Source organism: Andrena cerasifolii, chromosome 3 (assembly GCF_050908995.1).
Source record: "Andrena cerasifolii isolate SP2316 chromosome 3, iyAndCera1_principal, whole genome shotgun sequence".
Lineage (NCBI taxonomy): Eukaryota > Metazoa > Arthropoda > Insecta > Hymenoptera > Andrenidae > Andrena > Andrena cerasifolii.
The window spans coordinates 8,645,013-8,672,685 of NC_135120.1; the positions used below are offsets into that span (position 1 = coordinate 8,645,013).

At 45.8% G+C, this 27,673-nt stretch overlaps 1 protein-coding gene across 3 annotated transcripts in view; it reads right to left on the bottom strand.

The window, feature by feature from the left end:
• Window positions 1–27,673, bottom strand: part of Kek5 (leucine-rich repeat, immunoglobulin-like domain-containing kekkon 5 protein) — a 256,658-nt gene that overhangs the window by 211,917 nt on the left and 17,068 nt on the right. For all 3 annotated transcript variants that reach the window (XM_076808519.1, XM_076808518.1, XM_076808521.1), the window contains exon 2: window positions 8,754–8,843. The gene's annotated coding sequence lies outside the window, so the exon portion shown is untranslated. The remainder of the gene's footprint in view (window positions 1–8,753; window positions 8,844–27,673) is intronic.

Genomic DNA, 27,673 nt, shown 5'->3' on the forward strand with positions numbered 1-27,673 from the left:
AACTATAAGATAGCGAGATATCGCTCCAGATAGATTGCAAGTACCTACGCGTTTGAATGGGCAGACACATTGCGCTTGAACGAGGGAGGAACTTGCGAAAATTAAGGATGAACTTCAGTGACAATCTTAGCCAAAAGTTAATCCGTTTACAAGATATTAATAAGGCTCTTTTCCTGTGATGAAAACCAGTCAGAAATGGCAATGGTGTATTTTTATCGCAAATTCAGTTGAATTCGATCTTATTTTGTATCTTGTTTTGCTAATTTATTGAATACTTGATGATTTGTCATTAACTCGTTTGATGGAATGTACCTGAAATGCAACTGTTAGAAATGAAATAATCAAACTATAATTTTCCTTTTTACTTATATGAAAAGCAGTGAAAAGTGTGCCAATGTGATGCACTTGGTGAGTGTTGATCATATATATCTTAATTATATTAATAAAAATCTAAGTTAAATAATTTGAAAACTACCGAATCAATTTTTCTAAAATTTTGCGGAGGGTTTTACTATTGCATAAAGATTGATGCCTCGAATTTTCAAAGATTTTCGCTTATTTTGAATGTTACTGAAGTTCATCCTTAAGGGGGGTCGATTAAAATCGAGATCGTGTATCGGCTTCGCAATCATCGAGTCACGATTCCAGGGCGAATACATTGCCGCTGGATTTGGGGAATAAGCGAACGGTTTTTAACGTTAAAAGCCGCCTGGGAGTTGGCCGAGCGCAGCGAAAAGCCGGAAATGCGACGTGTGCGCGCGCGTGCGACGCTAAATGCGCCCCGAATTCGGGCAAATGATGTAGCGCATTATGCCTGTTACGTTCCCTTGGAAGCGAAAACATTATTCGCCCGAATACTGTTATTCGCGGAGGGAAACGCAATTCTCCAACGTGCAAACTACCGGGTAGACTGTTAATTTTCTGAAAGCGTTATTCTTTTCTCCTCGAACGCCGCTCCCGGCCGTGGATTACGCGCGAATGCTATTACTCATATTTGCCAATATTAGAATGGAGAAGGGGTCTCGCCAGGCTAATCCAAAGTTATCTCGCGCCGGAGATACTAGAAAGCACCTATCGCAATCTCTTGGGAGCCGGATAAACTTACGAAATGTTTCTTGCGCGGAAAAGAGAGGGTATGCAAAAAGCTGGGCAAGGATTAGAGAAACGTACGTACCAAAAATAATTCGGATAACGATAATTCTATGCAAATAATATGGGGCCGCAGCGGTATAAGACATTTACAGCGTGCACGAAATTGAAACCGCGCGAAGCGTCTGTGCGCATCCGTGTTTGGCCAAGGACCGGAAATTACGGAGCCACTGTTTTCCTAATTTCGGACACGAATGAGATTCTCCGCGACGGCCGATACAGCGCCCGTTGTCCGTGTCATAAATAATCTAACAAGTTCTTGTAAGCCAGGCGCAAACGTCCGCCCCAGTCGATTTAATGAAGTTAGCACAGAGGGTGAGTACAATTTCAAAAGCGTCACGACAATTTCCACCGAACGAATAATTTCGACAGGTTTCACGGTGTTATTAATACGCGACATGTTTCACCAATATTGCAGCAATTAATATGAATTAATCTTCGGGACAATAAAATATTACGGGAATAAGTTTCATTCAATTAAAGAGCTCTCCTCGCCATCGGTGGAGGTTATTAAGTGTATCGCTACGGTACAAACAATGTAACAATAATTACAACAACGTAAAATTATTCAACGGTACGCAGCAAGGGCATTTCGCCCATATATTATGGATTAACTCTGCAAGTTGATGTACCTATAATAGGATCAGTGTCTGTTTAATTAAAGCGAGATCTAATTTAGATTCGATACTGTGTTCAATGTTGAGGCACATTTATACAATTATTGGTAATATTTATTGCCGAAAAAACTCGTATGTCGCTATATTATGCCAGTAAGGCGTTAAGAACCCTTGGATTCATTTCCAGATTCGCGAGGCATTTTAGAAATATAGATGCAATTAAACTATTATATGTTGCCCTTGTTAGGCCGTACGTTGAATACGCTTCTGTCATCTGGAATTCGTAGCATGGCAAATATAGTAGTTAGATTGAAAGGACCCAACACAAATTTTTGAGGTTTGCCGCTCGTATTCTCGGTAAGCCTATGCACTGCACTGACCATAATTATGGCCCTATTATGGCTCTCTTGAATATCCCTACTCTCGTGGATCGTAGACGTATTGCGGATATGATGTTTTTGTATAATGTTTTAAATGGTCACATAGACTGATCTGCGTTAATAACCAGTGTTTCTCTTAATGCACCGCAGAGGCATTTGCGATCCAGGCCTCTATTCATTCCGAGACTACCTCAATATCGTCACTAGGTTGACCCTAGTGTTTCTTCTCGAGAATTTGTCGAGAAATTTTATAATTGCTTATTTCTTATTTCTCGAGAAATCAGGAACACTAGTTGACCCAATAAATCGCACCATGAGTGTGACTAATCAATATTTTAACGGCATGGACCCTTTTTGTCTCTCTAGAGCAGGGGTGTCGAACTAGCGGCTCGCGAGCCGCAGTGGCTCCTTCTCCTCTTCGCCTGCTCCGTAGAGCTGTAGGAGAACGGCCCCCTCCACACCTACTTCACTCTAATGAATTTCTCCTCCGAGTGCCGCACTCTCTCCCTGCCGGGTCACGTGCAACGCCTGGAGAAAAATAAGTGGGGGAACCGGCTGACCCGGGGCCCGACTCGTGCGGCTCTCGGAGTGGGGAAGTTCGACACTGCTGCTCTAGAGTCTAGAAGTTCGTTCCGGTCTTTGTTATATAGTCGGTCGGATGAAATCTATGGTGAAAATTTAGTTGAATAAGTGCTAGTCATTGTTAGCGCCGTCGTTTATGTATTTTTGTAACTATTGGGATTTTTTTGTCCCGATTATACTATAATAATAATAATCATAATAATAATAATATTCCCTCCACTCATAATGCACCAAGTCAGCCAATTCAACTGTCCATCGAGAGTTCATCGAACGCCTGAAAAGAGCCAACTACAGAACGTAGCTGTAGCGGCGACGCGAAACGTTAGCCGTTAGAACGTTAACGAGGATAAATTTCCCTCGCAGCACCTTTCGCCTCGTACAGAGCTCATCAGAACGACGCGGTGCGGCGGCGGCGCCTCGCGGACCCTTGTATCCGGTTGCAGTAAAAAAGCCAAGCATTCCGGGGAGGGCCGGTTCCCTACATTCCGGCACGCTTACATTTCATGCTGTCCATGTAAATCTCCGCGGCGCAGCGTTCTTATCTTCGCGCGGATATAAAGCCGCCCCTCGTTCCCAGCGTCCCTTACGGCGTTAAGGTGACAAAGGGGAAAAGCGGGGGGAGGGGGAAAAGGGGTAAAGGGGCAAGAGACGCGGGACGGAATGAGGGCGACCAAAACGCGCCATTTATTCCGTGGCTCGCGCGGAGAGCCGAGAACGAAACCGACGACAACGAGCGTAGCTACCCTCCGTCGACCCACGAACATCTCCAGACCCCCGTGGGCTGCGCCAGCAGCGGTTCCACGTCGTCTACGTGCGCGACAGGCGTCTCGCGGCCCTCGAGCTACATGAAAATCCCATACTCGTACATAACCGTGGCCGCTCAAGGTGCTACATAGACGGATAACGGCGGGGGCGGCGAGAGAACCGAGCAGCCGTGGATTATTTGGTAGGACTGCTACCAGCACGGGGTCAGCGCGACTGTGCCGTGTCGTCGCGTCGCCGCGGCAGAGCTACGCAATTTGCACTTGTTGCCCGTCGACGCGGACAGGTCGCTGGCTCGCGGCTTTATTAAACTCGCGGAAACTGTTTCGTTTAAAATTACGTCCGGATTAGACGGGGCTAAGTGGCTGGCCGGGGGCACTCGAATCGGAACGCGAATCGGGGACGTGCACGCGTCGACCGCCCGGAGAACGCTCCTATTCAGTTACACGCTTAATTATCTCCGGCGACTCTGGCCGGTCGCTGCTGAACTCGCGACAACGCGGTTCGTTGTTCGCGATGATCGCGGTCCGCTGGCACCGCGCGCTGCTCTATTCAAATTGCCGTCCAGTTTTGCGCGTGTCACGCGAATGGAAGAGGATGCACGTCCGAAGATCGTGCGGACGCGACTTCGGCTTGAGCTTAAGCGAGCTGGAGCGCGAGGGGGTGTGCAGAGTGGTCCTCTTCGGAGTGCTGTATAGTCCCTAAATCCGATAACCAAGGCGACAGTTAAATGGAATGCGTCTGGTCCGGCGCTATCAGAGCTCATCGAAGAGTCAATGTCAGCTCGGCGCAGATAATTTATCTGAAAAGTTGGTGGACGCTCTCCCGCGAATCAATGTAATATCTTGAATGTCCACGGAATGATGTACGAGCGAAGACCCGCCGTGACGGGCGAGCGATTATTTACAGCCAATCAGAGAGAGAGAAGCCTATCTGGCGGACAGACGCATAAACGCTCGCAGATCGCATCGTATGACACGGAGGATAATCGAACTGACGAAGCACGATTGATAGAACGACGCGTGACGTTTAACGCGGTGGCCATTGAACGGCTGGCGCATCGCCACGATTTCCTTCGATAAATCCAATTCCTTCTCGGAAGCACTTTCGAAGATGAAGTAATCCATCGGCGTGGGTCGCCCTCTTTTGTAGAGGTATTACGGCTTTCTTAAGGAATTCGCTGTGGATTCACTCCAACACCTTCGGAACAGGCATAAACGTTCTTCGGTTCGAGTGGCCGAAGTGCTTCTAAAGTGGCAAGCGAAAATTCAAGACAGAGACTCGTAGAATATGGTAGAAACCAGCAATTAATTTCTAGTGGATTCACGCGTGTTCCAGAGATTCAAACATTAACACTGGCGATATAACCGCGTGGTCTGGACCAGTCCTAGGTGAACTATTTATGTACGATGCATACTACGGGTTCCCATAGCGGCGATCGTTATGCAAATCTATCGCCCCATCGTGCCAGGTATCGACGGTGTGGCATCATGGCAGCATCACCGAGGGCTGCTCGAAGAGAACACCTTAACCACTAGCGATCAGGGAGCCTACGAAACGATGATGCGAAATTATTGCTATTGAACGGCGTGCTTGGGTAAATACGTCCCTGAAAAGTGGCTGATAGATGACGAAGGATAAATAATTTGACAGCCAATCGTGCCTGTCCTACAATTGAATCGTGCAACTACAGGGACCCAAGTGGTTTGCTAACGATTTGTCAAAGTCCCGGTCTCGCACGCGAATTCCTCAAACAGTTACACAGAATCGTGATTAGCGAAGATGAACGAGACTATTTCGTTATGAGATTACAATCAGCCTGAATGTCTACAGTGTTTCCGCGATGCGCCGTGTCGATAATGCCATTAAGTTCGCGTGGCGATCCTCTGTGACACCTATTATTCATGCTATTAGAGCCGCCGCTGTTAGGCCGCGTTCGGGAATACCCCATCGACGCGCCGTAAACCGAATTATTTTCGAGCGACTCGCCTGGACGACATTTCGCGGCCTGGCACGGGTTATTAGCGCGGACTGATGTAACGTGTTATAGATGGAGCGCGTTAAAAAATGGTTCGCTGCCGTGGCTCGTAACTCCGCGTGACGCTTATCAGCGCGATCCCAAGGTTGATTCCTGAAATTTTTAGATCACGAATCGGAACGAGCCGCGCCGTTACGTGGAAATGAAGCGTGCTCTCGTTGTCCGCGCAAAAATTCAAGCTTACCGTTAGGCAGACCACGCCGCGTGTATTGCGGCCGTCGGTACACCTGACTCGCGCCGCGATGCGTTAATATCGTTAATTAAAACCGCCATCCTCCGTAGAATGCGCGTCGTTATTCGCGTGCCAGCGGCGATAACGCTGGGACAACGGAGAGTACAGCGGCAGTGAAATTGTAACAGCCAGCCGAACGAATTTTTGGACAATCGTAATCTCGATTTAACACGTGCGTTTTATGAGGGTTGAATTATCCTGTTACGCGCGCTAAGTTGAGCGTTTCTCGGGGGATTCTACCGCGCACAGGAGAATCATTCCATCTTCCGAGCATTCGAGAGCCGCACTTTTCTTTTAGGATAAATTCTCGCCCTCTTTCGGGGGGAAATAAGGCCGCGCGGGAAACGTAACAAAACCGCGCTGACCGAGCAAAAACTACGACGATTCTATTCTTGAAACGTTTATAAATGACTTTGCTCGGAAGTTGGAGCGATTTTTGAACCGGCGTGCAAGAAACGACGGCGGAGGGGAGGGCTGAAAACGGACGGGGGCGGTTTGGCGAGCGAGCGAGAGGAAAAATACAGGCGACGGGTACGGGAAACCAATATCATGCCAACGAAATCGATACCGGCTAAATAAATATTGTTCGAGGGGCCACCGAATTGACAGTGAGTCTCGTCGAGTCCACGGATGGAATATTTATTCCGCGGCACTGGAAAATGAAAGCTATACGGAGGGAACCTGCTCCTGATGTTGTACACATCTTATACTGACGAATTGTGTCGTTGTTACTCAAACACAGCCGTCTCGGCTGGAGGCCCTGCTAACCATAGTAGGGGGTACATAACGTTATCAGAATATACAGTGACTCGCATTAATATTCGGACACTTTTTAAAATCGCATAACTTTTTTAGAATTGGTCCAAACAACTTGAGTTTTTTTGAGAAGCTAGAATCGCTGATTTCGGGAGTTTTCGCGATTCTCGTCCTTATTCTGCGATCTTTAAACGTTTGTAGCTCGGAGAAACGTTAACCGATTTTGATGAAATTTTAGGCACGTATACAACTTACTGCAATCTACAAACGGTTTTTTTTTAATTTTCATTACAAGCTCACAAAAAAGGTTAAAAATCGACCTTTACTATTCTTTTCGCTATTCCAATCAAATACATTTTTTTTCAAAACGACGAAACGCGTCAGTTAGCAAACTAATCCTTCTAGCTTCTCAAAAAAACTCAAGTTTTTTGGACCAATTCTAAAAAAGTTATGCGATTTTAAAAAGTGTGCGAATATTAATGCGAGTCACTGTACGACAATAAATATCGTTTGATGCTGGGTGCCGATAAATTCGATCCAACTTGGCGCAGTAGAACACGAATACACGGGGTGCGTTTAGAATACCTATGACACGAGACACGTTGTGGATAGTGTGGGTGCAGAAGGTGGATAATTGGAGAATCGATAGAATTTACTTAGAAGAGTCAAATTTGATAAGAATGAGTGGGGGAACACGCGTCTTTGATTTAGAGCTGTGAAATCGTCCACATGCTGTGTGGATCTTATTTTGCGTACTAAACAGACTTATAATAAATATATATATAATAATATATACATAATATATACAAGTAATTATATTTTGTTATTTAAGTTTATTTAAACTACTATTTACAAAGTTCCTACCTGTAATCAAGAAACGACATTTAATGCCACTGATCACCCTGTTAATCTCTATTTCCAAGTTCTGTTAATAGCTTTAATTTATAATTACTCTGCGTGAATTGCCACGTGCACAAATGTTTTCTGTTTACCCTCTCTCGTCCTTCGCACGCTCTACTTTATTAGCGCTCGAGAGAGCGCGGCAATATTCAAATTAAATTAAAGGAATTACATTTCCTTTACATATATTTAAAAACGGTAAGTCAATTATTTTTGTTACATTATAATCTCCATTCTATTTACTTTAATGTGCAATATTAAAAATTTCAATATTTTTCTATTTGTTATACAAAAAACATCAGTGTCTGGAAAGCGATGGTTTGAGACAAGATGGGGTACCCCATCATACCCCGTACTATGGTTGTTCATGTGAGGTTGAACAACGCCATCGTTCTCTGTTATAATTTCAGTCGAATTTTCGTTACTTTTAATTCGGATTTTAAAATGGTAAGAACATGTAAGAAAATAACTAGACGACGAAAATGGTCGAAAGAAGTTATGAAGAAATCTGTAGATGAAGTTTTAACCACACAAAATGGGGTACAAGAAAGCTGCTCGAGAATATTGCCTTCCACAAACAACAGTGGAACGTTATGTCCAAAAATTGAAACAGGGAAATGAAGTGGTCATTCGGTTAGGTCCAATTAAGAGTATATTTTCGCAAACAGAAGTGGAAGAACTTGTCGAATATTTAAAAGATTGGGTCCCACAATTCCTGTACGAGGGGTAGGAAGAAAACAATTTAGAAGAAATTCATATTTGCATCGATTGTGGAAATATTTAGGGGAACTGTCTTACCCCCTTTTTGGTACACCATCATACCCCGTGGCAGGGGCAAGATGGTTTTTCATTACTTTTTTTTAAAGTTTAATAACTTCAAATTTTTATTTAAATGCTGCTCAAACTATGTACCAAAGGTTAAAGGTTATTAACTTATAATTATATATTGATTCATAAAAACTTAAATAAAAGGTATAATTATCAATTTCTTTGCATGTTTGCTTAGCTTCCCCATCATGTCCCCCCTTCCCCTACATAAATCCATTCAAAGTTAACAGACTCGTAGAAGTTATGCAAGTAGCGATACTATTTCGCAGAACAATCGAACCATAAGATAATGCGCAAATATGCCTCACCACCGATCGATCGTTTGGGAATGTTCCAGGACATTTTGTTGAGCTAATTGCTAAAGCTAAACGGGTCGCCTCTAAATCGATATTCTCGCGAATGTGGCCGATGGAACGATATTTCACGCGAGAACGGCGAATAATTTTAAGGGGCGCGTTTCAGAAGTCGGCAAGTTTAAGCGGCAAGTTTCACGGCGTACGGTTACTCACCTTACGACACATCGCTCCGAAGTGAACCGGCGTGGGTGGTACGGGTTCCCTCCTTTCTCCTTTGATACATTCGAGTCCCCTTCGGAATACCTGCGACAGAAAGAATCGAGTTGCTAATTGCAACGAAACACCTGGATCACCATGGAAATCGATGACACACTAATTGCTGGCGAATTACGCGAATCCACTCGTGCAATTACACGACTCGTTTAATTGCATGCGTTTTTCCGTCCTGCATAATTGATAACGCACGGCTGGTTACCACATTTTGTTCATCACCGCCGGTACTGCCCGAGTTGATGCCTCCCTTTTGTGCATTTTTTATTGGCTTCTATCTGGGAAGCAAGGGGGACGGTGCGGGGCTTAATTGGCAAATAGTAATTGAAAGGTCGGCGAGCTTTTAACATCGCGAACAACAAGGATTCAATCGTTACAAATCGTTACATTTAAAACAAAATTATATAGTGATTCGCGAGAGGAGAAAATGCAAGCCGGTTTCATCGGAGCTCAAGGAACGCAGCCCGCGTACAACAAATATATTTCTCGCGAAGCAACGGGGGACGTTCCTCCCCGGATGCAACAATATCTTCCCCCAGACCTCTCTATAAAACAAAACAGAAGCCTCGTTTTACCTCGTCTAGATTATTACGACGTGCGAGTATGCACTTGCCAGCTAAACGCGCCTCGAGCAGTCTCTAGTAAAACACTTTAGACGACAGCGGGAGCACGTTGAACGAATGTCTTTGACGAGGTATTTTTACATCGTGCCCGTAAACGTCGGAACAAGGGAATTAAACGCCATGTACTTTTGTCTTCGTAAAACGTCCACGTTGATCGTCGATACTCAGCTCCCTCGTAATTCACGAAGATACTTTGCGCGTGAAATCAGGGGATTCCACTAAATCTCCGGGCGTAACCAGATTACTCATCGACGGACCTTGGATCTCGGAAGAGTGTACACAACCCTGAGTAGGTATGAAAGGTAATTGGAGAAGTGTTTGGAGCAGTGGGAAAGAGATCGAAGTACCCTTCAGACTTAAGGATCGATTGCGAGCGGAGTGAATGGATCCTTGGGATCTTGAGACGCGAGGAGATGCGCGTGATTCGAAGGGTGCAAGAGGTCAGTCGAGTTTTAATGGTCGTTAAAGAGTTTGAAAAAGTGTCGTGAGGTAGTTTAACGGGGCAAAAAAAAAAAGGAGGCGCACAAATTTCAGTAGATTTCATGAAAAGGTAGTCTCGCGGAGTGTATAGCAATATCTATTTTAGCCAGCTTTTATTTAACCCACCTGTCTAGTCGAAAATCCTCCACGAATTGATCAAATAGGATAAAGGAGCTAATTACTGACACCTAACCAATTACTGTCACCTTCAGCTATTTTACTTAAAATAACGAATAAATAAACTATAGTATATAATCTATATAGTGTAGATTATAGGTTGAATTACATAATTCTTTTTCTGTATGACTTTACAACGTTTATTAATTCGTTATTTTAAGTAAAATAGCTTAAGGTGACAGTAACTGGTTAGGTGTCAGTAATTGGGTCCTTTACCCCACTTATCGAACAACCCCTAAATATCGTTACGTTTTCAATCAGGCCACACCGACCGCGACAGAAAGACAGAGAACTGTTTATACGGCTCCCCGTTCCAGTGTTTCGCGTAGTCGTCAATGGGATCAGCAGAAAGTGAATGAAAGCTGACATATATATTCTTTACGACCCCAAGCGACACTCGGTGGCTCACCTTCATACGTTTTTTTCAAACGTCCTTACTAGGACGCTCGAAGCGTGTGTTTACTTTGGCGCGTGAATGCGTTTAACCCACTTCCCTATTTTCCTTGCTTTACATGCGTGGTCAGCGAAATACGAGAAAGCCGAATCATCCAGGCGTTAGGGTAAACAAATTCCGAGGGTTGAGACAAGGAGGTCGAGAAAAGCGTGGGAAAATAAACCTGCGAGTATGCGTCTCATTTTTCCCACCTCTCACTGTCATCCCATTAATTTCATTGAAGGATAGACAGAACTTTAAAGCGAGACGTCCTAGACGGCGCTAAGAATACTTCTTTTTGCCTCGGTCGAATCATTAAGGGGTTAGGCCACCTTGGACGGAGCAAAATTGCAGTCATTTTCGGCATTTTTTTTTTAGAAGGATAATGATAAAAGCAGAAAATTTAATATGAAGCCTGTTATTGTACAACTCTCGCCGGAAAAAATCGTATTTTTTTCCCCTACAAAATGGCGGCGGTAGAGCCGTGATACGCAAGATCTTGAAGAGCGACGTTTTATACGGTGTTCAATCTCACAGCTATACCGTTTGACCTAGAACAAAAGACCAAAAAGTTTTATTTTCTTCATGCCTAAAACTAGAGAAGTACGTAGGGAAATCCAGAAACATTAATCCGTCTCGAAATGGTGACCATGGGGAGAAAAAGTGCATATTTTTTTTTATAAAAGTGTCAATTGCAAAGAATATATTCAAGATATCGCAAAACCGCTACGTACTTCTCTAGATTTAGTCATGTAGAAAATAAAACTTTTTGGTTTTTTGTTCGAGGTCCAACGGTATAGCTGTGAGATTGAGCACCGTGGAAAACGTCGCTCCTCAAGATCTTGCGTATCACGGCTCTATCGCCGCCATTTTTTGGAAAAAAAAATGATTTTTCCAGGCAAGAGTTGTACAATAACAGACTTCATCTTAAATTTGCTGTTTATTTCATTATTTTCCTAAAAAAAATTCCGAAAATGACTGCAATTCTACTCCGTCCAAGGTAGCCTAACCCCTTAAGCTGCCCAATCCACGACTACGAGTGGTTCGTTCTCGCCTGCGGAATAAGATAATTTATCAACAGCTGACTGATCTGACGGCCCGACCGTGTCCCTACGAACGTATCGTTGGTACGAGTGTGGTTAATCGGAACGTCAGATGGACACTCAGAAGCAGCGCGCATTGAAACGAGGAACGATTTATATGCCAATCCGGTGGGGGGCTGAAAAATTTCGGTGCGAGTTATGTTCAGAATCACGACGCCCGGAGTCATATGTCTTGGGCGCGAGGGTTTCGGGCTCGGGTTCCCTCGTTCTCTACGGGGAGACTTATGGGAGAGGCCACGGAGATGGGCAGCTCGCCAAAAGGCTGTAACGTTGATGCGAGACCGAAAGAGACCCATGTATCATCGGTGACTCGATTGTAATACGTAAGTGGCGCACTTCGACCGAACGATCTTCGCGGAGGATCCTTCTGCCGTCGGTTATCGATCGGCAGCGACTTCGGTGGTCGACGTTAAAAACGAGCTCTTGTGTACAGAGTAGCCTTGCCCGTGCAGCGAAGCAAAGGAAAAAAGCGATCGTGAATATGAAATGTATCGATGCTCAACCTTTATGCGCTTCCCCTCGTTCAATTACGATTCCACAGTTGCAAGAAGCCGCGTGCTCCTCGGCGTTCACGCTGCCACGGAACAGACAGGGCATTCATGAGAATTATGTCAGACCGTACACGCCCAGAGACACGAACGACCCGTTAACAGGGACAATAAAAGAATACGCCGTTTCTGTTATCGATCGTTAGAACCGTACACAGGGTAGAGAGGAAAGCGTCGAAAGGTTTCTGTAGCTAGCTCGTATAAATTACGACTATATGTCCGTGATGGTTAAAAGGGGGGTGTGAAAATGATACCTCTCCTAAGTCTGTATAAGCACTGGAGGAAGGTTGGAAAAAAGGGACGCCGAGGCAGACCTAAATGACGCAAAGTATCAGTTTCTTGTTAAGAATAGGCGAGGATGTTCGCCGCAAAAATTCGTAGCCCCATTGTAGCAGGTTGTTACAGGGAGATCAGGTGCGCGCGATATTGCAAAGGTGGACCGGGGTCGAAGGAAAAAGATCGAGGCGAAATAAGAAAGGCTGAGGACGGGGAGGGGTCGGAATAGAATAAAAGATGAACGACTGTGCAAATTTGAAGGCGATCGGCGGCGTCAGGTGCTCCGAGGAAATATACAATTCTCATGAACGAGGGCGCGGATCCACAGCAGCAGCAGCAGCAGCAGTTGCATCCTAGGTGGAAGAGAGAGAGAGAGCTACGGTGTGCTAGGACGTTGCAGCTGCGGCTGCTCCAACTGTCGAGTGGATCAACCGTTCTTCTCTGGTGTAATAACGAGAAGAGAGAAAGAGAGAGGAAGGAAAACGGGAAAACGGGAAACCAGGTCACGATGCCCTCAGAAATTAAACGTAACGACTGCTGTAAAAGGTATAAGATGCGGATGATTACATGCTCGAATTAATCCACGCCCTAGGAATCAACGTGTCCGGTAAGAGCACCTAGCGGACGTCTTCGGGATGAATGCATTGTAACGAGCAAGTCCGCCGACTCCTTCGCTGATCTCCAGCTTCTTCGCGTATAATCCGTGGGACGAAGACCTGGAAGGGCTCGAGAACACCATCCGTCTTTGCATTAGTCACGATTGTGTGCGTTCGAGCTGTTGCACCGAAAAACTTGTACTCGAATCCAGATGCATTCATGGGACGACAAAAAGGGGTGCGTTTAAGTGGCCTCGGCCTCGATGGGGAAGCAATTCCGTGGACCAAAAGTCTCTCAGTAATAGGTTTGTAATATTGTTTAAAAATTGCAAACTAAACGCTAACTTCTCCCGCAGAATAAATTTATTCTCACGGCGCGGCGGGAGTTTCGCGGTGGAGAAAGAAAGAAGGGAAGAATTTCGCCGCGTCCGACTTCCGCGGTGGTTTCTTCCTTCACTCTTCTCCTTTTCGCCTTTAATTTTTCCGCCCGGAATTTCGCCAGGCAAGTGTTTCAATTTTTGTTTCGTAAATTCCTACCCGCAGCCGGCAACAAAGCTCGGCGGATCCCCGGAACGAGATCCGCAGAAAGGGAAAACGAGGGCCCCGTTGTCGAATTTCCGCGAGAATTATTTGCGCTCCTACCTCCGTTTTTCTTCGATGATTCTCAGAGCCATTGCGGGATTCTGACCGGAATTCCGAGTTCCTTTGAAACGTGTAACGCCACGTTTATCTCCGCGCAGAAGTGAACATCGGCTTAGCATCTGAACGTTCGTGAATAAGGGAATATACCGAGCCATAAATGCGCCGTACTGTGAACCTGCGCTACGAGGAGATAACTCGCGATGCAACTTCCACTCGATGAATTTAACAGGAACGATGGACCGAGCGGTGAAGATTCGTCGTTATGAGTAATGAATCGGCCAGCGACGGTCGCTCCTTGACAATGTTCGAGTTACCTAGTTGCGAGCTCTACAATCGAGAGCGTTGTTAGCTGCGCTGCAATTTGTAAGAATTCGACTTACGTTCGAAGCAGAAATCAGGTCGTTGCGGGTTATACTATCAAGCACATTGCGATCTGAATGGTAGCTGACCCTCGTTACCTGTAGTAAACGAATCAGGGATGCAGGCAAATTCGAGACTCTATGCCGACGCACAAGTAGTCTAGTAGCTGTGACTCTAAGCTGCACACTAGCGGCATTTTGAACATGTTAATTTAGTAATTATTGGAATAAACACATAAAAGACAAGCAGCGTTAATTTCTTTTGTAGTTTCTTTTTTACACAATATGTCCTTATGTGCAATAATAATAAAAAGATCTTTAGACTTTGCTTTTGGAAGAAAAATTGAAAAAAAAACGTCTGGCCGGGAACTTTTGCTCGCCACTGTGTGTATATTTTGCGGCAGTATGGTTGTATTGGCGCGACTGTAAAATGACGCATGCCGCTCGTGTGCACCGGGCCTAATCCAGACGCTGATACATGTTGCAGAGAAAGGTTGATACATGCTTCATGATAGGGGAGACCGGGGCCAGTTGATACAGACGAATTATCTCGACACCGTATATATGTAGCTCCATTTGAGCGAGATATGTGAAAATTGTTGTTCAATTCTTTACTACGATCCAGCGTGTGTCTGTGTACCTTGACGTTAACAATCGTTTTTTAACTGTCTTCGTTTATATAAAGGAAAAGTAAATAGTTGCGTTCACTTTCCAATCCGTTTTGAGACGATATAGAGGATTTTATAACTCGAATTAATTTGGCATCACATTGAGACTTTTGAAGGTAAGGTATTTAATTATGTTTTGTTATTTTGTTTATATGCTCTACATTTTTTCATGAAGATGTTTGTACATAATGACTTCCTGTGGGGTAAGTTGATAAGTTTTCTCTGGGGCATGTTGATGCAGCGTATCAATTTCCCCGACTACTTTTAATTGGATTTTTTCCTTTTATTTTTACGAAAACGGTTCGAAATTATATCAAGAAGACAAATCGTGGCGAAATATCGAAAGATATTTTTGAAAAAACGTGTGGCGCGATAGAAAAAGACTCAATACCATAAAGGCAAAGCGCGAAAATATATACAATATTAACAAAATGAGTTTATTAAGATATATTAACAAAAAAGAAGACACCTCATGTTAAAGTGGGATATTCAAGACATAAAAAGAAAGTAAAAATAAAAATGTTTTTCTATGTTTGTCCAAAAATCTGTTTGGCTTTTAGAATACGTCTTTGTTCATTTTGAATCTAATTATTGGAAAGGTATCTAGATTAAAATTTTATTCTTCAAATTTATTAGTTATTCATTAAAATGATATTTTATAGACGTATCAACATGCCCCAGAGCAGTATCAACTTGCCCCGCAGTGGGGTAAATTATCGATACATTTTGCTATCGCGCAAATAACATTTTTTCATTCATTTTGTACGTATTTTCTCAAGTTTTCGTTTACTACATATTAAAGAGGAAAGACCAAAGTATATTTTGGCATATTTGTTATTAAATAATTAATGCAAACAAAAACGAAAAAAAATTGAAAACTGAATAATGTATCAACTAGCCCCGGCTTCCCCTACAGGTTTCGTGATACATGTTGCTACGCCTGTAGATCGGTTTCCGTGTCTCAGCATCAGAAGCGGAACTGGCATCTTGCTCATCAGCTAGGCGCGTGAGGAAAATACAAGTTTCGTGAAACCAGTATCACGATGCATGTATCAACATTTCACTGCAACATGTATCAGCGTCTGGAGGGCCCTTAATGATTTTATTCAGAATCACTGAGGCGGTCCCCAGCGCAGTAACGTTATCATACAAACAGCCTCGCTAGGAGGAGCGCTTTAGCACGCCATTCGGGTCTCTTTCGCGTAACAACTTCTGCGAGACTCCGCGTTGTCCCTTCCCTCAAGAATTCCGCCATCGTTTCAGGGGATACGTTAATGGGGAGTTGTTACGAGCCACCGTAAGAAGCTTCTCGGTGTCTACGCGCTCGCACCCTTTTTCCTGCGGTTTTTACAGCGAGCACAACGGAGGACGTCTAAACAGACTGAGCGCGTACTCGTAATAAAGCGCGCGGTACACCCACGCCACGGTCCCCGGCTTCGTCGTCAATCCTTGCCAAGGATCCGGCTGTATCACCTCGTCTTCTCGTTAGCTTGCCCTAATCGTTACAGTTTATAGGGGCGAGCCATTTATTATTACATCTTGATATTCCGCGTCACGGTATAACGGGCTCGCAAGTGTAACACGACTTTCCAAAGCAACCGACTTCAGTGCGGCAGCTTTAACAGACTTTCGAACACGAATTGGGGAATAACGCGGCATCGGGAAAAATCTAGTGAAATCATCCTGCGGAGAATAAGCAGCATGGGAACTCGTTAATTCTCTCAACTTTCCAGGGAAGAATCGGAAGAAAGGATCACGCATGAATCACAATTCCCCGATCACAGATCACCAATTAGTTTCCAAACTCCTGAAGCATGTCGATAAAAAGCCACGTTCTCCAAAGCAAGCAGGTTCTCTCGACGTGGCACAGAATTTACGGAGCGGAACGAGTATCGACTCGTCGAATCTCGTATCGGGCCACGACCGAGTAACTCCCAAGAAAAACGCGACTGAGAATCCTGCCAGGGAATGGCCGGAAAGCGGAGAGGAACGCGCGCGCAGAGGTACCGGGATGAAAGTAATTAAACGTCCTACGATAGCTCGCTAACGGTAGGACAAAGGGGTGGCGAGGGGTGGTGTAAGGGAAAGGAGGGACTTATCGACTCGTAATCCTCGTGTAACACCGGTCGATCGACGAAACGAAATATCCAATTCGAGGGCAGCGTCTTGGGGGAGGGCACCGACAGCCTCATAAATTCAGCAACAAATGCAAACTGCAAGCGGGAGCGCGGCCGAGGCGAGGGAGGGTAACACGTACTGCATAGAGGGACCCCACAGCTTTCGCACGGGAATTATTCTCTCCGCGGCCAAGTTTTCGCATTATCGTTACAAAACGCGCGGAATTCACGACGCGCAGAAGTCGCTTTCGCGTGTTTGTTTCCTCGACGACCACTTTTACGAGAGCGACACAGGGGCGCGCGGCAGACACCCCCACGGACACAGGCTGGCGGGCAACCAGCGTGGCAGAAAGTTATCGCCGCGAAAGAGCGTTTCCAACCTTTCTGACGAACTTTGCCTCCTCGTTTCGCTTTAACCTTGTTGCGCCGGTTGGGACGCAGACACGCTGGAATTAAAACGCGCTGCCCTTCCGATAGAATCCGCGGCCTCGCTTTTCAGCGTCTTCAACCTTTTTCCCTGCTTCTTTTACTCCGCCAGAGAATTCAGGGGCCAGGGGCGAAGAAAAAAAAAAGGGAATCGTGGATGAAACGGTGTTTCCAAAGGTTGCGACAAAAACTCTGAGATTTCTTGCAGGGAGTCTTCGGGGCGTGGGAGTTTAAAGTATACGCTGATCTTCGGGGCAGGCGATCAGCTGACGTCAAGTGGCCCGAAAGGATGCTCTTTCTAAGAACAATTTGGAAAATTATGAGCTCGTTGTTGCGTCGCAGAATAGAGTACCTGCGGCTGTACCGCGAGCGTTGAAAGTTCATAAAGTTTTAGGTCTGTTCTATAGCAACTTCGCTCCACGAAATTGAAATGTTCGCGGTGTTTCTTATACGAGCACGCGGAGTGCCGTGCTCCGTTTCGTTCGTTTCACGTGCAATTAACTTTCCATCGCGCGCCGTTGCGAGCCGTCGCTTTTTAGCCCGCGCCCGGCTGGCTGCCGCGATTCGATCGAGTCGAAAGGGTATCAGTGTTACGCATTGTACCGGGCGGCAATTTTTCATTTTGCCCGATTCTATCGCGCGTCAAGTAGCGACGGGAAATATTCCCCGCGACTTTGCGTTATTGCACAAGCAGAATCCAATAGCGCTCGTATATCGCTGCTTGACAGCCAGCTTCCTCTCCTTTTCTCTCTCGCTTTGCTTGCACGATGCTAAACGTGCTTTTTCAAGGAGCCCCATTCCCACCGGGGGACGAGGCGTTTTATTCGAACTAATAAATCACCGTCGACCCTAAAAAAGAGAAACATTATGGGACAGGGAAGATGGAGGACTATTTTGACTTTCCACGTCCGCCTGTGTCTGCGCTCTAACAAATGTACACGGCGGCCCGTCGGGCGAAGGGTTGATGGCGCAATTTCAATAAAGCTTAAGGAGAGGAACAGTTTAAATCCCGGGGAGAAGTACTAACGACTGGGAACGGCTCCGCCGGAATCGCGCTTCGGAGGCCAATCGATGTGATTCTTGACACTCCCGTTTACTTCAACCGTAGATACGCGGTAAACGAGATCCTGCCAGGTGTAACGGCTCGAACGTAAAATTCGACTCGCGCGTGTCGCTCTTGCGCGTAAGATAAGAGTCCCGGATATCGAATGGCGTCTGCGCGCCGTGGGTTTTATTGGACGCGATTAACATTGCGCAAGATGCAAGTATCTCCAAGTCTATGAGATTCGACTTGCAGATAAGGAAGAGTTGAAGACTTGCGGCGAGATACCAAGCCACTGATGAAGATCAATAATTGGTCGAAACTTGTCGTTATATTTCGCAACGTCCCCAAGAGGAACATAAAGATCGTTTAACGTGTTCGCATCGTAAATCCCCAGGTGAAACAAGAGGAACCATTTATTACCGTGACACTCGCGAGAGGAAACCTGGCCTCCATCCAAGCAATTACACCATGATAAATTTGAAACCGTGAAATGCAAATTTTTATACCTAAATACAGAGAAAGTGTGGACTTCCTTAGTGTTTCCAAAGTTCTCATCTGGAGCACGTGCTGCGAGCACTATTTGCAAATTCTTCCGTCAGAAACTACCTACAACTTTGAGCCTCGAAATGCCCATATTTTTCCAAGGCGGAGCGGCCTTCGTTTTCATAGAAATTCTTTTCTAGAACATTCGTATAAGTGGAGCTGGGCTTCAAACTCGTATCAATGGCCTCGGTTAAAGAAGGAAACGTAAGAACTTTTTACTCGTTCCAGCCATGAATCTCGCGGATAACAGCGACTTGAAATCAGACGACATATTCGTGCGTCCTTTATATTTCTCTTCTTCCTTCAAACGTTGTTCTCTCATATTTCATCCTAATAAGATCTCGGAAATGTCGTTTGGTTTATACTTCCAGGGCGATACTCCTGAACTTCTTCCGCGCATTCAGAGGGACGAATAAAACCCGGGGAATAGGAAGTGGAAGTAATCCTTTTCCAGTATACACGATCCATCGGGGATGCATTACTTATGGCACATTTAACTCGAGGAATAGCTACGCCCTCTTCCTCTCATTGAAGATTCGTGTCGGATAATCGTTGCCCCAGAAGAGATTCGACTATTTCACGTGAACCTTACAGTTGACCTTATTAAAAAGTCGTCGCTGGTTGCTTCAGGAATATTTATTGATTTATTTATTTGACACTAACGGTCGAAACCATATCATATTACAACATGTTCAACACAATGGCGTAAAGTAGAGGCAACGATGATACAGCGCATGAAGATGGCAAGTTAAAAATAGAAAGAACGAAAAAAGGAGGAAAATGAGGACCTTAATTAGGTACGGTGCAAGAGTATCCCGGTATGCACTAGCCCTAAATATTGACTAACTTTGTGAATATGTAGAGAATTTCCTCCTGATTACAACGCAATTCTTGTTCGCTGCCCAAATTCACTCTAAGCGGGTGTAATTGACCGCTGAAAATCCGGTTATTTACAGATTTTGTATTATAACTCGTGAAGTGTAAAATATTTTTTTCGCCAAATGGTAGATCTAATTAAAAGAAGTAACTTTTGTATTGAAAATTTTTCTCTATCACAGATAGAGAATGTAAGATACAGCTCGCGAGTTATAACACAAAATCGGAGAATAGCCGAATATTCAAGGGTTAATTTCACCCCCTTCGAGTGAATTTGGGCAGCAAACAGAAATTGCGTTGTAATCAGGAGGAAATCCCCCACATATTCACAAAGTTTCAGAATTTTTCGAACTTTCGAGCTCGGGATCTTCCCTTGTAAGTAATAATATTCTATAATAAGGAGGATCATCGACTGATCTAACGGTTCATGTTCACGGGAAGACGTGAACGGAGCCGAGCCAACGGTTCAGGGTATGCGAGCGTGCATGCACTGGAAGATTCAATGTAACAATCGCACACAGCTGCACCTTAATGAGCAATTTGCTCCTTAATCGTTCCTATCATCGGTTTATTCGCTAATCCATGGCTCCCGACCCATTGTTACAACGCAGTAACCCATTAAGCGCATATCAAGCGGAACGACGTAAACGATTAATATAAATTCCCAAGAGACGAGAAATTAAGGGCTCGTACGCATGCATTGTCCGCAGTAATTATCATAATACCTATAAGGACGAATTAAGGCGCGCTAACCGCGGGATTAGCAGGTAGGTACTTATCCTCGTTACGCGGACACTTACACGCATTAAATACATACATCGCGATACCGCTGTGGGATATCCGCGCGATGACGTCGTTACCGTCATCCCGCGTTCCAATAATCGATATTGCACTGGCACGTTCTTAAAACGACAAACTCGATGCCTGTTCTTTTTTTGCAAACGCTGAAATAGAGCCCTCCTAGCGAGGAGCGCTGGAAGTGTTTCCTAGAGATACATCCACCGGTGATTTATTAAAAGGTGGACGTTGCTCGAGATTTTATTTTCGCCCGATGAAACTTTTTGCCCTGCCCTTCTGTTCGTCGCGTTTCCCGGAGCACCGTTTTTCCTGCGCCGCTCATCCCGGACACTGAGCGCGGGAATAAATTATCCGCCCGAAGTGCTACAGCCAGTTAGTGGCCCTTAATGTTTGATTGCGTTCCTGCAAAATAACTTGACGGAGTCAGCTGTTTAACATTGCACGCCGAAGAAGCTCCGGGTAATCGAGAAAGGTGATCCACTTCAATAGATCGCGTTAACTTACAAAGGGCTGCGCGCGAGTGTCGGAGTACTTTCTCGGAATAAATCGAACCCGGGGCCGTCAGCTCGTCGATTGCGGCGGACGGACCGCAAAAGATTAAACCTGTCAAAACAAGACGTTATTCCGATGGGAGTGATCGATACCGCGGTGAACAGCGTGGCCGTAAAAGGCTGCGATGGAAGGCAGCAAAGAGTCAGAAAAATGACAAGTTCCGTCCATAGAAGTGAGACACGTTTGTGCCAACCGAGCCGGAAGGGTGTCGACACTCCGCGACGATCTACGGGCGCGCCGGCATTCTCGGTCAATCTGACGGAGGAACGAAGCGACTGCTGGCGGAAAATTCGGATGCGAACGGTCACCCCCGACTTGCATAAATCTTTCGCGTAACGTGTCATAAATTCGTCCGCCATGGAAGCACGGCGAAGGTATCGGGGTGTATTGCCGCGTGACCGTCGGGGCGTGCGAAATTTTCATCGAACCCGTTGAAACGAGGAGAGATCGAACGACACAGGCGGCGAACAATTCGTTTCTCGCTTCAAGTGCGGAAGCCCGTTCGATGGTTCCGTGCAATAGAGTGTTTCGTGACGGGACTATGCAACGCTTCGACAACTTCGGAGTTTTATCGGTATACGCGGCCATATCTGTGTACCGTGCGGGGGTGGCGGACGGGGGTGCGCGTGCTCACGCGTATCGTTCGAAGCGAATTAACGGTATATGAGAACCGCCACCGGCCGGGGGAGGGCAAAAAAGGAATTGCAAAACGCCTTCGGTGGAACGAATTTCGCGTGGAAACACACGACTGTCTCCGTCCACCGCGCGCGCTCGATTCTTTTTTACGTCTCTTCGTGTTTACGCTCCCCGAAGCAACAAGCCGATATTGCCTCATCGGATACCGATGCGAGCTGTACGTTATTAAATAAGTGTTTCGAGAACCGCGGGCCGGTTGCGAAACTTTTTGCCGACCATGGAGCACGGCCAGCGCGAAACGAGGGACCGCGCGCGTTGCCACGCGAGTACCGACGAGCACGGTCGGGGAAATGGTTTTGAAAAAGTTATATCTGCGTGACGGTGGCCGGTGACCAGACTCCAGCGTCAAGTATATTGCTCGCAGTACCGAAATTCGATGGAGCATGGTCGAATAGGTAGGGGAGGCCGGGGCTAAAAGTTCCGATTTCGATAAAACATAAAAAAAAAATGACTGGGAAATAATGTATTTATTCTCTTCACTATTGACAATTTTCTTGTTAAATTTATTATATTTTCTGATTTTAAGCTTGTATTCAATGTATTGTAAGAGGTTTTCCATAGAAAGTAATTTATTTGTGGCTGATCGAAGCGGAACTTCTTACCCCTACATGGGGCAAGTTGTTATCGCATTGGGGTATGTTGTTACTAACAAGGGAACATCCCGAACCCAGAAATTCGAAAAAATCTGAAACTTTGTGAATATGTAGGGGATTTCCCCCTGATTACAACGCAATTTCTGTTTGCTGCCCAAATTCACTCGTAGGGGGTGAAATTAACCCTTGAAAATTCGGCTATTTTCCGATTTTGTGTTGTAACTCGCGAGCTGTAAGAGATAGAAAAAAATTTTCAACACAAAAGGTACTTCTTTTAATTAGATCCACCATTTGGTGAAAAAAAAATATTTTACACTTCAGGAGTTATAATATAAAATCGGAAAATAGCCGAATTTTCAAGGGTTAATTTCACCCCCTACGAGTGAATTTGGGCAGCAAACAGAAATTGCGTTGTAATCAGGAGGAAATCCTCTACATATTCACAAAGTTTTAGATTTTTTTAAATTTTCGGGTTCGGGATCTTCCCTTGTCAGATATAAGAGTTGCCTTTTAATGAAATATTTCATTTTCTAATGAAATAAAACAGAATTTTATTAATAATGTTTATTTATGATGGTTCGGACCAACAAAAATGCATTATCTTTAAAAGAGAACCAAAACGATATAATAACCATAAACATTATGTTTGGTATAAAAACTATAATCTACTAATCAGTCTTACATTCAACTGTATGTAGGTACCTACTTATTGAGATTCGTACTTGTAGCCTACTGTGGCCTCTTGTCCACATTGTAGTATTTTAATAAATCTCGATAAAATCATGTGGCAGATCTTGAATTCTCTACCGACCGAAACTAGACCAAAAAATAACTATAGAAAAATTTTTGCTTATCTGGTACGCGACTAATAGATCCTTGCTTACAACCACACGAATCGCTGTCACGGACGCTATCAAAGTGGGCGACAGAGTGGCGTGATCACATGGAAAAAAATAATTTAAAGTACACTGCTCTTTTTATTTTGAAGATAGACCCGTCGGTACAACTTACCCCCGGAACTTTTAGCCCCGGTCTCCCCTACTGAGTTTTACTCGACTGCACGTACGCACGATGGGCGATCAAAGCGGTCATCTTTGGGGAGCAGTGGAAAGGGGATTTACTTAACTTTGTCACATTTATTTCGAAGTGTTACTAGCAGCATCGTGCAGTGACGCTTCGGTTAATTCCCATTAAACATCGATGCCCACCCGAAACGATAAGTATCTCAATTTCCTTACCGGCCGACATCGTTCCCCGCCGAAATTCCGGGTGGCCCTTCCGAGGTAATGGATTCCGTCAAACGCAGGCGGTCGCCGATACAAAATGAACCGATAATTTCGTTGAAAACGTCCGCCGCGCCGAAATCGATGTGGAAATTCAAGTAGGAGGGAAATTTAATCACAGCCCGCTTCGTGGCTACATTTTCGCGCTAACGGGGGAAAAAAAAAAGAGAGAAAGGGCGACGATTAAATTAAAAACTGGCCAGGGAAGCAATTATTCGTTTAATTTAACGCGGAGCAAGATAAAACTAATCTCTCGATAGCGCGGAAAAGGTGGGCCTGCCGTTCGCGTTTCAGATGGGAACCGAATCCTGACATTTGCATCCGGCATTTTACGTCTTGTTTTGCATAAAACAGCCGGGCCCAGTATCAGGCTCTCCTCGATCCAGATAATGGATTCTCCGGCTCTCCACCTTTCTTCCAGCGAATTTAACGCGGGCCTCCATTGTCCCTCTCGGGTGACGGTGGCTCGTAAAATGCTAATTTGCGGCGGCCGCTGTGCGAATGGATCAGATCGGTTAGCACGAGTGGATAAAAATCGTTGGAATACCAATCGAGGAAATCCTTGAAAACGAGCCCGCGCGTCGATCGATCCCCCTTTCGCTGGCCCGTGTACAAATCACGTCCCCGCGTGCGGTACACAGGTGCGCCTGTAAAACGTGCCCCCTTTTCTGGTTCTCTCGGTGCCCACCCCTATCCGACCGGTTCTCGCCCTTGCCGTCGAAAGAGGGTTGCACACTCGCCCCGCGAGCTCCGAGAGCGTGCCTGCACGATATTCTAAACAACGTCCCGGATTGACATTAGATATCAGTGAGGCTAGTCACGCAGGTAAACGTGCCCGCGGCACCGCGACTAGCCGGAAAGTAAATTTTAATTGAAGCACGAACAACGCCTCGCCCGTTCCGCCTCCAAGTTCGTCGCGTTTCGGGAACAAGGGATTCTCTACCCCCTAGTTGCTTATTCACCCCGCGCGGTCGCGGTCCCGCCGGTCACGGTGTTCCAGGAGTTAACATCGAGCGTGAGGACCTTTTCGCGAGGCGAGGACCCTGTCCATCTACAGATGAAACAATTACAGCTGGGTCTTGGGGATGCTCGTACCGGGATCGAAAAGGATGGCATCGCAGGCAATTACTTCGGGATTAATAGAAGCTTTCACGGGTCTATCTAATTATCGAGCTATCCAGTTATATCCCTCGGGGAATAAGCAGAAAAGAAGCAAGGAGAGACAGATACACCACCACGCGGCATTACAACGAACCCATCTCCTCCTGCTTCTCCCGGGTCCTAGCTACTAGCTACCCAATAAAAGGGTTTATCGAGGCATCATTTGGAAGATTAAATTGAAAATCCCGGGCCCCGTTCCCGATGTCGTCGAAACGCTAGCCCAATATCGGGTCGTTTACCTATCTATATCCTCCTTTGTGAGGGATTTAGGGGATACAGAAGCAGGGTGGATGGCAGACGGGAGCAAGGGGGCAGCGTAGCATATTTTATGGCAATCAAAAGTCCTTCGGCGAAATCTTCTCGATCGTAAACGGTATAACGGGGAGGTCCTGAAAATTTATTGCAGATTAGTTTGCTACACGCGCCAACTATAAGCTCGAACGGGGGGGGGGGATACGTGGATACCCTGGCTAAAATCCATTACACCGGTCACCGTGTACAACGCAGCCAGCCCACCCGACACGCACCACCCACGCAACAAAACGATCGAAAATGTCTGGCTAAGCTTATACATGGGGTGTTCCTTTCGCAGAGACACAGAGGCCGAAACGTTGCCTCTGTTGCCCTTTTACCGAACAAATCAACCGTTCCACCTCTTTTGTTTCATTTGTAAATAAATCCAGCTCTTTTGTGATCTCGCGCAATTCACAGATCCCCGTGCACAAAGTCAACTGAACCCATTCCACCACTGCACCCATGCTTGAAAACTGCTCCACAATTGTTCTTCGCAAATGCCAGGTTCTTTGTAAAAGTCAATAGAGTAAAATCCCTCGACTCTCTGTGGTTTAACGATTCTTTGAAACAGTACCCCTTTCGAGACACCCTGTACATGTCCAGACCCAACACCAAGCGACAAGGGGGAGGATAGTTCGAACGTCGTGACTAAATACCATATATCCAATTCGATCCCTTTGTTCCGACCGTCTCTCCCCGAGTCTGCGTCGCGTTTCCAATTTACAAAGAAAATCCTCCACCCTCCCCCGTCGAACGGAGGACGCGGCGAGGGCTGGGGAGGGAGGCGCAAGAAAACGATTATTCCGTTTCCCGCGTTTCTAGCCGTGGAACGTCCATTGGAGTAAGGAACGCGTTTCGTGGTATCCGGCTGGCGGCCGAGGACGATGCGTAATAACAGGCGTAGGCCGGCAAGTACCGGGCCCTGTTTGCAAGGCAGATTACACGCACGCAGCGTGTCGGCCAGTCGCGGCTGCCTGGGCCCTCGTAAATATTCATTTAATCTGATCTAATCTATACGAACATATTCTGCGCCTCGTGTAATTGTCGGCGAAATTGCAAATCGATATCTAAATGGGCCGCCGTTCCCCTCCAGATATTGTACTTTGCTGGACAGCCATTGGGCGAGAGCGTGTTCCTGCTGCCGCGGGACGCCCTTCCGCGCCTCGTCCTCCGCCAGCGGCCAAGTGACGGCCAACTTACGTCGCTTCTCCAACTACCCCTGTCGCGCGCGAACTTTCGATACCAGCCGTGTACCAGCGCGGACAGAGTTCGCTGAATGACATTTGTAACGTTTTCAGACACCGTGCCGCCTCGATTAACCCGGCTGAGTTTCGCGCCGCCGCCTCCTCTAGGTTAGACGACAAACTTCCCTGTCCCCTAATGTCTTATGCCGGTGATCGACAATGCCACAGGCAGAGCCCGCGAGCGCGGCTGACCCCCAGAAAACTTCGGCGTAATCTCCTGTCGTGGGAAGATCCAGCTTTCGCGGAGTTTCGCGGTTTATAATATGCGGGAGTGGCGTGTACAACAGGGGAGCGGACTAATCGGGGCGATATCATTGCAGTTCACGTTCTGCGTGATGGATGGTTTATAAGGGTAGTCCTTGCAACTTGCAATTAGGGACAAGCCATTGCCTCGCACAGTTTCGCGGCAGCGATGGGCAGAATTTTTAGTTAAATAACATTTCGAATAACGAATAAATGTTAAATGAAATTATTCGTCATTCGTTCGTTAACTCGAGTTAACTTTATTCGCTACGTGACGAATCATTTTTTTTTTTAACTTTTAACTGCTACTCGAAATTGTATTTAAATAAAAATCTTGCCGGTCTCTGTTTGACGGATGTGATATTAGTTAAAAAGTATAAAGTGAACGCGCGAAGGTATCCAAAATATCTGTTGGAGAACTGGCGCAGTAGCGGGGCAGTGAAACTGTAGCTTCAAACTTATGAAAAATTCAAATTTCTGTTTCACTCTATTCCACATTCGTGTGATTTCGCGCGACATACATCTCTCGTTTTTCAGCGATAAAAACACATTATTCATGGCCAACTTTAACCCGAAAAGAACGACCCGTAAACATGAAAATAAACGCGCTGGTGCCGTGAATCTCGATGGTCGATTTCATTCAATATTTACATCGTCGAGATAAACGAAACAGGCGGGGAGGAAAAAGTAATGGGATGTCGCGATAATTAATCCCGCGGTGTTACTTTCGCGGGACTTGAGGCACCTATCAACGCGGAGGGAGAGGAAAATGAAAGTTCCACGCACCCGTGAAAAATAATGCTCGCGGCTTGGCATTTGTGTCCAGGCCACTCAAACGATTTAAATCGGAATATTCCAAAGCCCGGAGTAACGTTATTAATATTTCTGCGGAGCCACGTCCCCGGCGATCATCACGGCCGGTCAAATTATTTAGCTGCAATAAATATCGGCCGTGCCACGATCCATGCGTAGCGTTCTGCTCAGTGGTAAATATTGAACGCGCATTGGAACGCCAAGTTCCACGATTTAATAATAAGAACTGAAACCCATCAGGCTTCATAATGAGCTCCTTCGGGCGTCTTTCGCG